Here is a 13,771-nt window from a genome sequence, read left to right as displayed (position 1 = left end):
ACAACACTGTTTTGCCTTCCTTTAGTAACTTTATGTGACAGAGATGATAAGTAGGGCTAATTAAATAGCTCAGAGAATTGACATGTTGGACAAAATGTCATGCTTGAGTGCTACAACATGTAATGATGCAGGTGCATAGAAGCACCAGCGCCTGCTGGTTACCCTCCAGGTCATGCACTACCCTGATCTGGAAATGCCTTGCTGGTCCTTCACTGTCACTGGGTCTAAATCCTGGAAATCCCCCTTCAACAGCACTGAGGGCTGTAGGTTCACAAGAAGAATGGCCACAATTCAACAAGACAGCTCACAGCCACATTCTCAAGAGCAATTAGGGATGGGTAATCGTTGCTCAGATCCTGAAAATTAATTTAAAAGCAATGTTTGCGATGATATGAATTCTGCTCCTTTCAGTGATGCACTAATCTGCATTTTCTTTCTACCATGTATTGTATCTCTGCCAAAGCGTTTACTGAATTATATAAATTCATGGATTAACCATCCATTTTATACATATTCATGAGTGTGCACATGTTAATTGGCAGCTCAAAAAAACCCCTGTTTCCCAACAATTTACAGTGGCAGTAATATTCAGTATTTGACAACAGGAGTGTAAATTGCTCTTCCACAGTGCTAATTTGTCAAGAGGATAAAAGCAAAGTGCACTTTAGCAGAATTACTATACTTAACCTAAAATGAAAGAAAAACTTCTGACTTTTCAAACGACTTCATTTCATTTTACCTGAAAAGTGCCATTCACGGCATGAAGCTGTAAAGCTAGCACTGCCTTTTACCTCCAAAGAATAACAGCAATTGCATTTTCTATTACCTATCAGGCAAAAGAATTTGACATAAATATGTTTTTGTGTTGTAGTTGTACATTCAAAGAAAGTACAAGCTTTAAAATCACAATTGGCAAACCACGTAAAACATCACTGATTATCATCAGATAGAATTATTACATCAAAACATCATGTTAAAGTGAATTATAAAATACTGAGCATTCACCAGTTTCAGGTTCATACCTTATCTCTGCAATCTCATTTTCTTAGTAAATAAGCCTGTCATCTTACTTTGTAATATTGTGGGGTTAACTATACGCATCGTTTTGAGCAAATAACAAGGTTACTTACATACCTCCTCCATTTGTCACATACAGTAGGTTTTTCTTCCTATGCAATTACTTTGTGTATTATTCAACCTTTAATTTTTAGTGTTTTCATATATTGAAACTCAAATACTGGGATTTTGCTCATGAACATTGTGATCATGTTATATGGCTATATCATTCATGGTGAAGAATTGTTTTGATGAGAACTATAGCACTTCCACAATGGAAGGAAAGCGAGCTCTTATTTTCCCAAAAAATAAAAGCCCACTTGTATTGCTGTTACATCACCCATTTCTGACCTGTTTTTTTCTCGTAATTCTAAGTAAGACCACTGCCCACCCTGCTGAGTCCTATGTTAATGACAATCGGTATTCAGTCTTTTAAAAACTCATTCAATTGATGTGTCTGAGCCAACATTTAGTTGCCCAACCTTAGCTGTCCTCAAGAAAGTGGTGGTGAGCTGATTTCTTGAACTGCTACGGTGCAGGGGTCAAAACTGTCGCATAGGAGAACAGCACACAGGGACGTGGATACAGACATTGTCTTTGCCTCCTTCAATTGTGTTCCCTGGCCATGAAAAATCATTCGGTAAAGTGAAGCTTTAACACCTTAGTTTTTCCTGTTAAGTCTGTTGGATCCAATGACAAAGCACAATGATCTACTGTAAGTGAAAAGAAATATTAGGTTTATTTGTCCACTGTGATACGACCGACTGAGAGCCCTTCCACTTGGCTGCAATGAAAATGCAGGGCTTTGCACTGCAGTCAGCACGCCCAGCAGTTAGAGCGCTGATCAAAATGTAGAAGCAAGTAACAAAAAAACATATGCAAGAGTACACTGCCTTTTTTTTCTCAATTTTATTTACGGCGCATCACTGAATTGTCATAAAAGATGTCTCAATCAATTATAATGAATAATAACATTCATTTAATTCGGAAAATAATACAAGCTAGAATCACTTAATAGTTAATTACAGAAGTATTAAATACATGATGCTAAATGTTCCCAAATACACAACATTATATTGAATATATAAAAACCAGAACAAGATATCAGTCTGAGTTTAATTGAATTGCTCAACAAATCATGGCTAATCATGCGCCACAATGAGGGATACAAGAGACTGCATGCGCTTGGACCTGGTGCAGAAAGCAAGCTGCTGGAGGAACTCATTTTTGGGCTGTTTCTTCAGGCATTACTACATATTTTCTAAAGAAATTCTGATGTCCAGCTAGGAAACATAACAGTGGCACCAAGAATTGAACACAATACTCCAAACTGTGGCTTGATTATTGTTTAACGTAGCTAGAACCTGATCTGCCAATGTTTAAATGCTATCCCTTGACTGATGAAGGAACGCCTACCCTACGACTTCTTTTTCCACACCATCCACTTGTATTGCCACTTCCAGGGAATCATGGACTTGGAGCCCAAGATCCCTATTCATGCTCATCAGTTCTCCTAAGGTTCTTGCCATTTACTGTATACATCCTTCTTCCATTTAACCTTCCAAAATGCAGTATTCATACATGTCCTTATTAAACATTGTTACGAACCCCGTAACTGGGTCACTTACCAGCAAAGATAGAGAGGTCCGCTGAAGTCTGATGGTACCATTTTTTAAACGTTTTTATTTATAAAGGGGCACAAAAGTAAGGTTAATACAAACATTCAGATAATATACGTCGTCAATACTCAATCTAAAGCACAGGTATAGTAATAATCAACAATACGAAGTAGCTCTATCGTTTGTCTAGGGGTAAAACTATTGTCTGATGGAAATATAAAAGTCTCGCCAGTTCATGAAGGCTTTTAGCTGTTTGAGGGACCACTGGGTATTCACGGGTTGGAGAGAGAAAATAAACTTGCCAGCCTTCTGGACTCAAAGCGTGGAATTGGGAACGGGAGTCAGTTCGGAATCCTTTTCGGGGTTATTAGCCACTCGATTCCCTAGCCAGGGGATCCAAATCACATGTGGCTCCCGAGCAGCTTCCCGTTCTTACGGGAACAATGAGCGATGGTGTCTCCGTCTGGTGCGTCGCTGGAGTACCGCCTCCTGCAGTCTCCTTTTTATCATGACTGGCAGATTTGTAAATGTCAATCAAGGTAGGGTGAGGCCATCCCCACCCCACATTGTCCGAGGGTGTCCATGTCCCTGATAGCTGGCACGTACTATAGAGTTGCAATTCACACAGGTGCCTCTAAGAACAATGGTCAAATCCGTTGCATTGTCTCTCAATTCCTGGGTCCAAGACCCGAATTAATAGCGATCTTGCGATTCTCCGGAAGGAGGGGGCTGGTCCCGCACCCTTCGGACCCTCAGAGCTGTGGTATATTCATAACAACATCCAGTTGATCTATATCCTGCCTTAATTTCTAGTTGATCTAAAACCCTCACCTGCATTTCCGAGCTCCTAAATGGTTCCTTGCTTCTTTCCTCTTTCCCTTCCTCCCTTTATTAATCTATAACCAGAAGGTGCCATCAACAACTTGTCACCACAGCAACCTCAACATCAGTTGTCCCATCCCTCTCTCTCAGCCTCTCTTCGACTTAAAAATAATATATTTTCTTTCTTTCCCATTTCTGATGAAGGGCTTTCTAACAGAAATGTTAAAACTGTTTCTCTTTCCATTGTTGTGGCCTGACCTGATGCGCATTTCCAGCACTTTCTGCTTTTACTCACAGTTTTATAATTTTGTTGTTAAACAGACAACTCTGGAACAGGCCTTTTAGCCCATGACGTTGTGAAAACTACTGAAATGACATGATGTCTGTATCCCGCCGTTCTCTGTACAGTCATATGCGTATCTACAGTAAGTGCCTTTCAAGCACCTGTCATAGATGCTTGCACTACCAATATGGCAGTGCATTCCAGGTACCAAAACTCAGTAACCTGCCCTGCTCATCTCCTTTGAACTTACCACCCCTCACTTTAAATACATGTTCTCCAGTACTAGACGTTTCAACCTTGGAAAAAGATACCCGCTATCTATGTCTCTCATAATGTTATAAACTTCGCTCAGGTCTCTGCTCCAGAGAAAACAACCCCAGTTTGTCCAACTTCTCCTTATATCACATGCCCTCTAATCCAGGCAGCATCCTAGTAGACCTCTTCCTTTCAAACCTGCAAACTGGACAGAAGTGTTCCCAGCAATATTTACTATTCCAGAAAGCTGCACGCCAGCTTATTTATTTAGAGCCATTTCTGCACAGGTGCAAAAATAAAAATACAGTCGTTCTTCATCTCAGAAGTATTTCAGCAAGGTATTTCACAGAAGAATAATTAGGCAAAATTGATGCCAAGTCTAAGATGAAGATATTAAGAGAATTCAATCAAAGCTTGGTTACCCAGGTGGTTTTACAAGAAATCTCAAAAAGTAGAACTTACAATGTTCTCTTTTCTGCAAATACTACTTGACCTGCAGAGTGCTTTGCTCTGCATTCCTTCATCCAACTGCACAAGATAGTTCCAGTCATTGTGGGTCAATGAGCGAAATGTGAGGACTGTAACAATGCATTACCTGAGGGAATTCTTCGCCTCAACCATCTCAGAAATAAGCTCTTTGCTATATCCTGAAAACATCCAGCTCCACTTACACGACACCTTATCATGAAATAGACTGCAGCATCACCCACTCCACATCATGAATAATTAAGGGTAATGCTGATCATGCCAGCAACACCTAGATCCTGTGAAAGAAAAGTCAAAAATCAGGCGAACAAATGAGTTAGCTTGATAACTGGTAATGAACATTTCCTAAACACCCTTTTAGCTGGAATTGCAAAACCACCACCAAGTCTCCTACCAACAGTGCAATTTTAGAGAGAAAAAATATACTCAAAATGTTTGTAAATGGCAAAAATATTTGTACAAGTTTCTTGACAACAAATTTGCACGTTTGTGGCAACCCACTTCTCAGCGCGCTCGAACCGGCTCACAAAGCGGTGCGCGCCGGCATTGAGGCCGGTCCCAAAGAGGGCGCCAAGCCTGCTTCACCAGCAAGGGGACAAGCCCGCGCGCGGGACGGGACTGTGATTACGCGCCCCCTACAGCATTAATCAGGAAGGCTTTAAAGCGAGGCCGTGAAGTTTGAATAAACCTCTTTTGCAACTGCAGCTCACCGACTCCGTGTCGTTATTGCAGCGCTGCGTGTAGCACACCGCTACAATTGGTGACCCCGACGGCCCAAATGATATTTGGACTGGAGATGAACGACGCCGCATCTGTTCATGCAGTTTTGTTAAAACTGCCAAGCTTCTGGACGCTGTGACCTCACCTATGGTTCCAGCAAGCAGAAGCCCAATTCCACGTTCGGCAGATAACCTCGGATGCCGCATGTTACTACTACGTGATGAGCTCCCTCGACCAGGAGACAGCCGCCCAGGTTGAGGAGTTCATACAATCGCCCCCAGCGGATGGCAAATACACAGAATTCAAAGCCCTGCTCATAAGGACTTTCGGACTCTCACGGCACAAGCGAGCTGCCCACTTACTGCACCTGGATGGTTTGGGAGACAGGCCACCGTCAGCTTTGATGAACGAGATGCTGTCCCTGGCCGGAGGTCACAAGCCCCGCCTCATGTTTGAGCAGGCATTCCTGGAGCCCGATGCATCTGGACGACGCCCCCAAAACGGCACTCATCACCCCTTTCGGCTTTTTGAGTTCCTCTGCATGCCGTTCGGCCTAAAGAATGCCGCACAGATGTTTCAGCGGTTAATGGACGCGGTGGGACGCGACCTGGACTTCGCATTCATCTATTTGGATGACATTCTCATAGCCAGCAGCAGTCGTCAGGAGCATCTGTCCCACCTCCGTCAACTCTACGCCCGACTGAGTGAATACGGCCTGACAATCAACCCGGCCAAATGCTAGTTCGGGCTCGACACCATCGACTTCCTGGGCCACAGGATTACTAAAGATGGGGCAACCCCTCTGCACGCCAAGGTAGATGCGGTCCGCCATTTCCCCCGACCCAACACAATCAAAGGCCTTCAGGAATTCGTGGGTATGGTGAATTTCTACCACCGCTTCCTCCCTTCAGCTGCCTGAATCATGCGCCCCCTGTTTGCCCTGATGTCGGGTAAGGGCAAGGACATTACCTGGGACGAGGAGTCCGCCGCCGCTTTTATTAAAACCAAAGAAGCCTTGGCAAACGCCACGATGCTAGTGCACCCCAGAATGGACGTCCCTACCACCCTCACAGTGGACACATCCAACACGGCAGTCGGTGGGGTACTGGAACAACTCATCGAGGGTCGCTGGCAACCCCTGGCGTTTTTCAGCAAACACCTACGACCACCTGAGCTCAAATACAGTGCTTTCGACCGGGAACTGTTGGCGCTATACCTGGCAATCCGGCATTTCAGGTACTTCTTAGAAGGTAGGCCCTTCACCGCGTTCACGGACCACAAACCGCTTACCTTTGTGTTCACGAAAGCATCCGACCCCTGGTCGTCCCACCAGCAGCAACAACTGTCCTACATCTCCGAATACATGACGGATGTCCGGCATGTCTCGGGAAAGGACAATGTCGTGGCGGACGCCCTCTCCCGCCCTAACATCCAAGCCCTGTCCCAGGGGGTAGACTATGAAGCACTGGCGGAGGCGCAGCAGGCAGACGAGGAGATCCCTAGTTACAGGATTGCAGTCTCCGGTTTGTAGCTCCAGGACCTTCCCGTAGGCCCAGGTGAGAGGACCCTACTCTGTGACGTCACCACCGGCCAACCCCGCCCCATCGTTCTGACAGCGGCACGTTTTCAACTCCATTCACAACTTAGCGCACCCCTCCATCAGGACAACCGTCCGGATGGTAGCCAACAGGTTCATTTGGCACAGACTCCGCAAGCAGGTCAGTGAATGGGCCAGATCGTGCATGCACTGCCAAACAGCCAAGGTGCAGCGGCACACCAAAGCTCTGCTGCAGCAGTTCCACCCCACCCACCGGCGTTTCGACCACATTCATGTGGATATCGTGGGCCCCCTGCCAGTGTCGCGAGGAGCGCGGCACCTCCTGACTATCGTGGACCGGTTCACAAGATGGCCAGAGGCGGTCCCGCTCACCGACATCACCTCCGAATCCTGTGCCCAGGCACTGATTGCAACCTGGGTATCCCGCTTTGGTGTACCGGCCCACATTACCTCCGACAGAGGCGCCCAGTTCACCTCCAGCCTGTGGTCAACTATGGCCAGCCTTTTGGGGACACAGCTGCACCACATAACTGCCTACCACCCACAGTCGAACGGACTAGTGGAGCGTTTCCACCATCACCTGAAGTCGGCTCTCATGGCCCGCCTCAAAGTGCCTAACTAGGTGGACGAGCTCCCCTGGGTCCTGCTCGGCATCCGCACGGCGCCCAAAGAGGATCTGCACACCTCGTAGGCCGAGTTGGTGTACGGCGCACCCCTGGTCGTCCCAGGAGAGTTCATACCACCCCAAGGGGCAAGAGGGAAGAACCCGCAGCAGTCCTGGGCAGCCTATGTGAGAAGCTCGGTAACCTTGCCCCCATACCCACTTCGCAGCATGGGCAGAACCCGACCTGCGTACCCAAAGACCTGCAAAACTGTAAGTTCATTTTTGTACGACGGGGCGGACATCGGGCACCGCTACAGCGGCCCTACGAGGGGCCGTTTACGGTGATCAGAAACAACGGGTCTACGTACATTCTGGACATTGGGGGAAAAGAGGAGGTTTTCATGGTGGACCGACTCAAATCGGCCCACGTGGACTTGGCTCAGCCGGTCGAGATTCCGGCACCGTGGCGCAGAGGCAGACCTCCCAAACAGACTCCGACCCAGACTGTGGACATTGGGGGGTGTATCGCCAGTTTTGGGGGGGGGGTTATGTGGCGACCCACTTCCCAGCGCACTCGAACCGGCTCACAAAGCGGTGCGCGCCGGCATTGAGGCCGGTCCCAAAGAGGGCGCCAAGCCTGCTTCACCAGCAAGGGGAAAAGCCCGCGCGCGGGACGGGACTGTGAATATGCACCCCCTACAGCATTCCCGTCCGGGGAGGGTGGGATCAGGAAGGCTTTAAAGTGAGGCCGCGAAGTTTGAATAAACCTCTTTTGTAACTGCAACTCACCGACTCCGTGTCGTTATTGCAGCGCTGCGTGTAGCACACCGCTACACGTTAAAGAAATGAGGTCCACTTAACATAAAAATAATTCTGAAGGCATATGAACACATTGCTGAGAACATTTGAAGGCTTGTACATACATACTGATGATATTTCTGTTGTGGAGAGGCAGGTGCACAAATTCACTGTAAAAAACCTAAGTGACTACTTGACAGAGTTACAAGAAAAATCTGACACAATTGGAGTATTTGCTCAGCTACAGATGACTGTAATGATGCATTTTTAAAACTATGTGTACAATCACTTATTGGGAATGTCTTAGCATTGCCTTTCATTGCAACTAGAGTCCTATAACAGTCTACCAGAAAGATCAGCCACCACTTGCCTGCAACCCAGATGGTCTTGGGCCTAGCATAATTGCAGACATTTCTCAATGTCTGTACTCAACTCTAGCTACAGGCTGACTGAAAAGCCATCACAAACAATATACAGATAACAGAACAGTGTTGTAGAATTACAAATTAGCAGCATTGACACTTGAAATGTGCAGTGCAGACTTTGACTGCCAGAGGAGTGGTGTTTTGGAAAAGTTTAACATCAGGAACGATTCTGAAGAAAGGTCAGCAACCTGAGACAATAACTTTGTTGCTCTCTTCACAAATGCCCCCGACCTGTTTCACATTTCCCACATTATTGTTTTTCTTTCAGAATTTCAACGTTTATCATTTCTGCTCGTAGTTTGGTAACGTGCTTAATGTTCAAAAATAAAATCTTACCCTACATTGAGTGTACTGAGTCAAGGTTGCCTTATGAACACTGAATTCTGTTATTGCTTACTTAAAGATGAAGTAGATACAGCTTATTGCACATGGTAAGTAATGTAAGATCTGTTCCAGGAGTGGCAACAAGGGCAATTGGAGAAAATATGAGAAATCAAATTTCCAAAAGGTATCAGCAAGTTGATAAACCACTGTTGTTTCAACAATTGTTATAAAACAAAAGACTGTAGATGCTGGAAAGGGCTTTGACTTGAAATATTAACTCTTTTCCTTTGTTTAAAGATGCTGTTCCTTTTGAGAGTTACCGTAAATTCCAGTGTATAAGCCGATAATTTGGCCCTAAATTTTGGCCATAAAATTAGGGGGTTGGCTTATACAGAGGGTGCCAACTTTGGAAAAATGAATACACAGAAGACAGGTCGTATTTAGTGGCTGTTTTTGAGTCAAATTGGTTCCACTGTCGACGCATCAATTCTTTGGTTTGTTTAAACTCACGTCTAGTAGCTGGACCACGGACATCAAACCACCGGGGATGACTGCAATGTCCGTATTTTCAGCTTTCAATGCTGCTTTTGTCTCACCTGACAAGTGCGCTTTGAACATGCCCCAGACAAGTAGTGACTTTTCCTTCCTGACAACTTCGGGACATCGACACCACACCTCTTTAACCCACTTCAACCAACCCGCTTCATCCATCCAGCAGCGTTCTTGAACATAAACAACACCCCGCAGGAATTTTCTGAGCAATCTTTGTTTTTTGTCTCAACACAAGATCACGTCTATTCATAAATCGGGTGCACCAACTTCGCGTACCTTTGAAATTTTTGCTGACCTCACGGTGTTTTTCGTCCTATTTCAACACTTGAACTCAAATCATTTCTCTGGTAACAATGTATCCCGACGATTGCTGGTGATTCACTTCTTCCAGTTCTGACCGCTGGCATGTTTTCCCGCAGTTTGCATATTTTGTCTTTGACATTTCCCTCAGCGTGTCCTCTGCCTTTCTCCACTCTCTCACTTGTTTCTCGTTTACACTAAACTTCTTAGCAGCTTCAGAATTATTTGTTCCTTTAGCAAAATCAACAACCTTAGGCTTGAAGCCAGCATCATATCGCATTTGTTTTAATCTTTTGTACATGGTAGTCGCTCCATACTGAGTACACGTACTGATCCTGCCACCCCGTGTTTGTTTTAAAAAGATTACAATGGGTGCTAAATGGTTTCACGGGGGTTACATTTCAGAGGATTCTTTTCCATTGGAAACCTAATCCAAAATTTCTCTCCCTGATTTATTTATTAAGAATTTGCCTATAACATTCTACAATGTGTAGGCCTGTTTTCTTAGCAGGTAATGGTTCACAAAATTTCCAAGGTCCGGATCTGGCAAAGCTAAATACCGGCATCCGGCATGTGAGATCTTGTGATCTTTTCTGGTTAAATCAAAAACCTCTACAAAATGGGTCAGCCTATACAAAAGTAACATGAAAAAGTCACTTTTTTAACCTTGAAAATGGGGGTCGGTTTATACTCCGGGTCAGATTATACTCAGGAATATACGTTATCCGTATATTTCTTTTTTAATCCATCATGCTTCGAACTACGCAAATTCAACAGAGAATTAAACTTTCTGAATACTTGCTCCAAATACCACTGCAAACAATAAAACATGAAACATTGGTGATTGTCGTGCCAAACCATTTTAAATTAAAATTCTCTTAAAATTTCTTAGCATTCAAGCACATTTTGAAATCAGCAAACTGACCAAATAGACCGTAGCTGGGACACAACCACTGGCTTTATTGACTTTACTGATATGCAATCTTTCAAAAAAAAACATAATCTAACAAAAAATGTTAAAATAAAAAGTTAGAACAAGGTAAAAATCTGCTTCAATAAAATTGTTTGCATTATGGTGGTTATTTTCTTAAAATTAGACATTTTTTGATTTACCATGTTAAATTTTTCAATTTCAATTTTTAGTATTCACAAATAATAACTATTATTATTTTTAGTATCCTAAGGATGTTGAAAAGCAAGGCAAATACTGCCTGAGGTTTTGACCGAGAAAAAGAAGGTTAAGTGTTTTGAAGAACAAAGCATTGTACAAAATTTAAAGCAAATGGCTTTTGCAACTCATAGGTACTGAACGACCATCTTCGCACCAAAACAAAGAGAAATGGCAATATCTTTACATATTAAGATACGGCTGATGTTGTACACACCATTTGTGCAGAAGTGAAAGTTGGGTGTGACTTCAGTAGTAGTACAACAAATAGGAAGAATAAAAGTTTGATTACTTAAAACGAATTCATACAGATAGATGTATGTAGTTACCAAATTACGCAAGCAGAAGAAATGTGGAATTTTGTGCAGGTTAACTGAAACTCTAAAAGAGCTTGAAGCAAGAATGAAACAAAACGCATGAAATAAAGCCTAACTCTGAAATGGTTGAAATGGTAATTGATAACATTACCTTAGCAGTTAAAATCAATGTTTCTATGCATTCTGTGCAAGAAATTCATGCATGTGACCGAATATGTAAGTATATCAGAGTTCGTGCAGCAAGAACTATGTGTTTGAATTTGTTGAGTGCATCAGTTTTGTATTTCAGAAACAGATAGTAGAAGAATTGTAGAAATCGGCTCTCCATACACTAATTGGTGATGAAAATAGACGTTTTTGTTCAGAAAAAGTTTATTTCGTATTTTAAGTTTCGATGGAAAATGAAATGTTTGTGTGTATTTTGAAACTACTGCATGTGACAATACTACTATTGTAGAAGCAATAAAAGAGTTTTATATCAGCAACAATCTCGATATTCAAAAGATGGTGATTTTGTGCTGGTAAAGAATAATGGTGTGGCAGCAATTCTTCACTGAGAAATAAAGCATCTGTCTGAGTAACATTGCATTGCACACAGGGACAAACTGGGATTAGACAACAAATAGGAAAAAACTATCAATTATGCAGGACATAGACACACTGCTACTAACAATATATACAATGTTCAGCAGACTATCGGTTTAAAAAAGAAAGCTAGAAGAATTCAATAATGCCACAGAATGTGATATTATGTCACTTTGAGAACTAAACAAAGTAAGATGGCTATCAAGACATGTTGCCGTTGCTGGTTTAATGAGGAATTATGAAGTTTTTACCCAGTACTTCAAAGAGCAAGTTAATGAATGTAACCATCCACTCATCAAATAGTGCCTGAAGGTTTTGACCAATCCATAATATGAAGTAGCATTTACTGCCCTTAACGATGTTGTAAAAGATCTGGCATCTCTTTGTAAACTGCTTCAGAAAATCTGCTTGCATACAATTGAATCAGTGCAGTATGCAAAAGCAAAAATTAACAATTTATGGTCATAGTATAGTTTTCCTGACGATAAGTTAAGAGAATGGCAAGCATTTGACTCTGTTGCTACTACAAATACAACCAATTTTGAATCTGAAAAAGAGAACGTTGTATGACTGGCAAAAATATGCTCAGCTATCTGTTACGAACTACGACAATAGAGTTGCCTCAAAAATAACGCAGCAATACTGTGCTTTCAAATTTTTAAATTTCTGAGAACGTTAAAGCTGGTTCAATTAAAATGTAAATTGATATATTTAACTACGTGCATAGAAACGAAGAACATGAAAAACTGTCAGTTCTTGGTGACATTGTTGGAACACCTCAAGCTTCTCGTGCTGACTGCAAACGTGGATTCAGTATCATTAATTCAATTAAATGTAATCCAGAGACAGAGTAGAAGTGGAACATTTAGAAGATCTAATGAGGATTAAGACATATCTTTCATCTGCACACAAAATTAACATGTACAGTGCTTATAAACAACTGGATTCTTGTCTTGCTAACCGGAAGACTACAATCTGTGCGGATTGGAAATAACATCTCCACCTGGCACATGACGGGGATGTGTACTTAGCCCACTGCTCTACTCTCTCTACTCCCATGACTGTGTGGTTAGGCGTAGCTCAAATGCCATCTATAAATTTGCTAATGATACAACCATTGTTGGCAGAATCTCAAATGGTGATGCGAGGGCATACAGGAGCGAGACATACGAGCTAGTTGAGTGGTGCCATAGCAACAACCTCACACTCAAAGTTAATAAGACCAAAGAACTGATTCTGGACTTCACAAAGGGTAGAATGAGGGATCACAAACCAATCCTCATAGAGTGATTAGAGAGTGAGCAATTTCAAGTTCCTGCAAGTCAATATCTCTGAGAGCTTAACCCAGTCGCGACATATTGATGCAGCTATAAAGAAGGCAAGACAGAAGCTATATTTCATTCTGAGTTTGAAGAAATTTGGTTTGCCACCTAAAACACAAACCCCTACCATGGCAAGCATTCTGATAGGCTGCATCACTGAGCCCGGGGGGGGGGGGGGGGGGCAATTGCACAGGATCAAAGTAAGTTACACGAGGTTGTAAAATTAGTCAGCTCCATCATGGGTACTAGTCTCCATAGTATCCAAGGAGCAGTGCCTCAGAAAGGCAGTGTCCATCATTAAGGACACCTACCTCCTAGGACATGCCCTCCTCTCATTGTTACCATTAGGAAGAAAATACAGAAGCCTGAGACACACACTCAGTGACTCAGGAACTGCTTCTTTTCCTCTGCCATCTGATTTCTAAATGGACATTGAACCTCACTAATTTTTTATTTATTTCTGTTTTTGTACTACACCCTACCCTCGTTATATGCGGGGGATACGTTCCTTGCAGCTGGCGCATAATGTGAATAATTAATTAAATGGAGAAAAAAGGGATGTGTTCCAGAGGGCTTC

General features: G+C 43.1%; 1 protein-coding gene across 10 annotated transcripts in view; it reads right to left on the bottom strand.

Moving 5' to 3' along the window:
• Positions 1 to 13,771, bottom strand: part of tpk1 (thiamin pyrophosphokinase 1) — a 380,881-nt gene that overhangs the window by 325,018 nt on the left and 42,092 nt on the right. The window lies entirely within an intron of this gene.

The sequence above is a fragment of the Hemitrygon akajei genome, chromosome 8 (assembly GCF_048418815.1).
Source record: "Hemitrygon akajei chromosome 8, sHemAka1.3, whole genome shotgun sequence".
In the NCBI taxonomy this organism is placed as follows: domain Eukaryota; kingdom Metazoa; phylum Chordata; class Chondrichthyes; order Myliobatiformes; family Dasyatidae; genus Hemitrygon; species Hemitrygon akajei.
This window is presented reverse-complemented; position numbering and strand designations above follow the sequence as displayed.